The following is a 5022-nucleotide window of genomic DNA, read 5'->3' as shown; positions in this document are numbered from 1 at the left end:
CATCACATGGAAATATTTTGAATTTATTTAATGTGAGTATCCTGCGTTTTAAATTATACTTTTAAAATACCAACTACCTGGTGGCTCGACCATTATTCTTTCCAAACCTAAAGTTAAAATTTTCTTTAAAATTTCTGTTTCCATGGAAAAATCCATCTATTAAATAAGATCTGTTTCTATTCACCTTTGGGGCTATTTATTTTTCTTCCATTTTTGTTATACTTTTACTACTTCTTTTCCTTATTTTGCTATAGGTTGTTATTTTTTTAAGTTTGAAACTTTTTTTACTTGTTCTATTCAAAATGGGGCCAATAATTAGTGGAGTCCTCAATAAATTCCTTGCCCTCAATGGAAGAGCTCAACTCTGATCTCTCTTTTATATATGTTTAAGCTGAGGAAAATACTTTTGTCAAAGAGGAAAACTGAATTATAGAGAATACATATAACAAAATATAATAAAATAAAAACTTTAATTTCTTGAGTCCCATGCTATGGATTATTATTTTTGTGGCTAATAGTAATTTATAACAGGCAGTATGGCATAGTAGGTGAAGTAAGGATGACCTGGGTTCAAGTCTTGCCCTCTGACACATACTGTCCATGTTATGGTCTTAGTAGTTTCCCCCCCACCCTTGCCCAGGCATCTCTCTAAGACTACATATTGATGATTGGGTATTGATCTATATCGGTATGAATTAATATAAAAATAAATGGATGGATGGATGGATGGATGGATGGATGGATGATGGAATATATAGACCACTCTAAGCCCTGTGCTAACCACTCTAGATTCAAATTGACAAAACAACAACAACAAACTTTGACATTAATTGGCTTACATTTAATACACAAAGGGGAGTGGTGGACAGGGATGGGGCAATTTCGTTTACAAGGTTACTGGAATGGTTAATAGTGATAAAAGAGAATAGATGGTCACACCTTTTGAAGAAAAATGACTGAATTTATTTGAGCAAGGTTCATGGTTTCAGAACTGAGAGTTTTGGGTAAAGGAGAAGCACTTCTAGAAGAATTAAGACATATCCTTTGTGTCACTTTGCTCATACATTGAGAAAAATGTCAAATATGGTACTAAGAAATTATAGTAAGGTCAGCACTTGTTTCAGGAGAGGTACTGCTAGCTGTGGCAAGAGAAGACCTGAGTTAGAGTAAGGACTCTAATACAGATCCAAATCTGGACCTAAAATTGATTGCATCATTTAATTTCTCTCCTAGGCTTCAGTTTTACCAGCTCTTAACTGAGGGGTATTAGAATAGATGACGTAGCCCATGGAAACAGAGGTGGTCAAATCCAGCCTTCTTCCTTCCTGCCCCAGCAGGCACTTGGATTAGAGCAACAGCAGCCCTGTGGGAGTTGGCCCCAGCATGTGGATCATGAAAGCCAGCACCAAGAGGATCTGCAGCAAAGGCCATCACCCAGCAGGTGGTATACAAATTTTAAAAATGAGAAAAATAGACCATTTTTGAAAACTGTGAGAAATGATAATAAATCAGAAAAGTCTAAATATAAGCCCCTCTGGGGAAAAAGTTTTTATCTTGATTTGCCAAGAATTGTGATCTTTGAAAGACTGGAGAGAGATTTGAAGAATTTCTCAGCAAAGATATGTTATCTAATTTTCAATAAAAAGGAAGCAAAATATGCTCAGACATTGGGGTGTGTTTCTCCTTTCCCAAGTTTGGAATCAACATGTAGAGGAGGAAATACTTCACCTCACCCTAGTTGTGATGGAAGTTCATTCAAGACTCTAGATCCAGTAGGTGTAAGTAGAGGAAAATTCTTAGTTGAAAAACCTATCAAGCAACATGAGTTCATCCCTTCAAATAGTATCCTGTCAAATGCTTTATCCTGGGGAGTGAGAATTCTTCATATCAATGATATTAAATACTATATTGAACAAAAGAAAAAAATGTATCTGATCAAGAAATCAAGCACATCCCTAAAAGAGGTGGGAAAATGATAAGGTATTCAGAAAACAAGAACAGAAAGGCTCAAAAAGCCATTTGTAAAGGTGAAAGATCCAATCCGCCATTACAGACCATTTTACCTTCAACTGTCCAATGTACCTCTTATAAACTATTCCATTCCATAGCCCTGCAGTCCCTTTTATTTGTATAAAATGTCTAGTCTGCAGAAACAAGCACATGCTAAACAAAGGAAAAGAACTGGCTATGAAGTTTATGAGGGAGGATGCCCTCCTGTGCATCCCCACCTCAGAGGGAACAAGAAGGGTTAGTGTGAGTGCTGCTCACAGAGATACCAGATGTTCCTGGCCCATCTGTTAGGACAACAACAAAGAAACTGAACAATGTACTCAATATTGAATTATTGATGATATCATATCCAAGGTGGTGCATGACTTTGTAGGATACAAAAGCAATATATACAGGAGTAAGATGCAGTATTGGATCTTTTGCCCCCATCATTGGAAATACTTTAAAAAGGAATGAATCTGAAAAATAGCTGGAATTGCAAAATTTCCCCAAATGACTCTTGGAGAAATAATACCAAACAGGTGATAAAACAGGATTTCCAACATCAAGAAAGCAGGGCTCCTTCACAGAAAGTTGCCTTCAGTTCAGAGCCAATAGATTTGTTTCCTTCATGCAGTCCATGTCCTTCGAAATTAACAAGCAACCTCAGAGAGTATTTGGATTGCGGAAAATCTTCTATAATAAATCCAATGAAGAAGGACATCAAGCTGGATTTGGTTACCTCTGAATAAAGATATACAGGGGTATACTCCTGAAGTTTCTGACCATAAAGGAACTATAAATGAAAAAAAAAAAACCCAGAAGATCTAAAAACAGAATGCTTCCCATATATTCTAGAGACATTTATACACGATTCTGATTTTGACAATACAAACAAAAAAATATGTCTCCACTAAAACAGAAGTCAGAATACGAATTTCCAGATACCAGTGAGAAGAAAAATGGCACTAGTTCCCCACATGGTAATGATTCTAGTCTTACAGTAATTAACCATTCACCAGAAAAACCTATTGGTCAAGCCAAGGCAATATTCCATAGAGAAGAACCTTGTGAAGTTTCTTCCATAGTGAAGCCAAGGCAACATTGCATAGTCATCCTTGTGAAGAACCCAAAGATGTGGACTTGGAAAGCACAGTTTGCCTTCCAGGGAATTTGCACTGAAAAGCAAAAATATAGTATTAAGTAGGAGTAAAAAAAGAAGTTAGCAGAAGGCCAAATTACATGTAAAGAACAAAGCAGAATTTCCTGCTACAAAAGAAGAAAATTATTTGTAGTACACCAGTGAAGAAAGTTCTGAGTTTCTGGGTTTTACAAGCTATTCTGAAAAGCACAGCTCATGTAATATATGAGAGGTTTGGGAGGAAGAAAATGGGAAGAGCTTGTTGTCCATGTTTCTCTCTTCCCCATCTTTGTCCTCCACGTTTACTGGGTTTTAGAGGAGTTTTTGTTTTGTTTTTAATTTGCGTTTTTCACAAATGGCAAGTATTGTATATGTGAAAGTATATATATATATATATATATATATATATATATGTAAGAAGTCTTGTTTTATTATTTGGGTGTCTTGTGTACATTTTAATGACCATATGTAAATATTGAAAATAAAGATTATTATTCATAGGAAAAAAAGAAAAGAATAGATGACCTAAATCCATAATGTTATCTAGATGACCTACTATGTAGCTGAGTGTAAAATATATATGCACATATACATACATATATATACACACATGCATACATATGCACATGCATGTATATATATAAACACACATAATATGCATGTGTATATATGTATTTGTGTATCTACATACCCACACTCAATTTCTTTAAATACCTGTTATAAGGGGATGAGGGATCGGGAGTAATATGTTGCAAGGTAAGAATTCCATAAAGAAAGTGAAGGGATTTCTTTGATTCTTTAAAGAAACCTTCTAAAACCTCATGGAAAAACATGTTTTGTTTTTCCCCTCAGACATAGCGGTAAATTGTAGAATTCACCAAGAAAAAGGAAGTGGTGGCTGACATCAACATGGACGAACTTCAACCCTCTTTGCACCCCCTCCTCACCTCCACCCCCCCACCCCTGCCTTCAAGGATATCAGTTGACTTTGCTTCATTCTTTTGTTGTTCATTTCAGGAACAGTTGGGTTGATCAGTCCCACATATTTCTTCTGTTGTTCCCCTGTACTCTATCTTCCTATCAAATGCTTATTATTCTGGCTTCCCAGTTTCTTTCCAAAGATTCAGATTTTTGTTTATCATTCTTGTTTCTAAAGTAGGAAAATGTACTTATTACCTCTTGGCCCCTTCTGTTTTCTTCTATAAGCAGTTTTACGTGCATACCAGGAATCCCCATGTCTCCTTTTAGAATCTATGTAGCCACATGTAAATTTCTATGCTATGTATCCTGTGCCCCTAGACCCACATGTGGCTTTAATCACATTTATAACTTAGGACCTGACAATTTATGGAAGCCAACCATAGGATGGATTTTTTATTATTATTAATTGAACCTCTACAGTTTACACTTCACTTTGATTAAAAACCTCAACAGGCTGCAGCTGCTAGGGTAACAATTTGTTTCTTATATAGTGTGTAAATTTTAATTCTGCTGAATGGATTTGAAGATGAAATTAAATATTCTGTGCCACATCTCATTTGTTTTATTTCTTTTTATTTTAGTATTCTTTATCAAAACATTGATGCTCTTAAAAAGAAAAATAAAACAAGATTTGCTTCCAGAGGGGTGCCTGCTATATCACATAAGGTAGTGGATTGAACAAAGATAAAAGAAATTTTAACCTCATCCCATCCTATAAAAAAAGATTAAAATAAGCATCATTGCCCTTTGTTGTTTTACATCGTTAAATTTCCCAATATATCCTTCCCCATTCACTCTCCCAGATAGCCATCTCTTAAAGAAACAATTTTTAAAAAGAAAAGGAAAAAAAGAAATTTTAGCAAAATTGACCTATATATAGATTACTGGTAAAACCTGGGTATTTCTCATGC

General features: G+C 35.3%; 1 pseudogene; it reads left to right on the top strand.

Annotated features, from left to right (window-relative positions):
* The first annotated feature begins 1392 nt into the window (after positions 1-1392).
* Positions 1393-3446, top strand: LOC138174490 (protein DBF4 homolog A-like; annotated as a pseudogene).
* Positions 3447-5022: the final 1576 nt, after the last annotated feature.

This window comes from Petaurus breviceps, unplaced genomic scaffold (genome assembly GCF_028583685.1).
Source record: "Petaurus breviceps papuanus isolate PSGF00001 unplaced genomic scaffold, PetGlider_PUasm1.0 689, whole genome shotgun sequence".
Lineage (NCBI taxonomy): Eukaryota > Metazoa > Chordata > Mammalia > Diprotodontia > Petauridae > Petaurus > Petaurus breviceps.
Note: the sequence above shows the minus strand (reverse complement) of the source record. Positions and strands in the feature narration are given on the sequence as shown.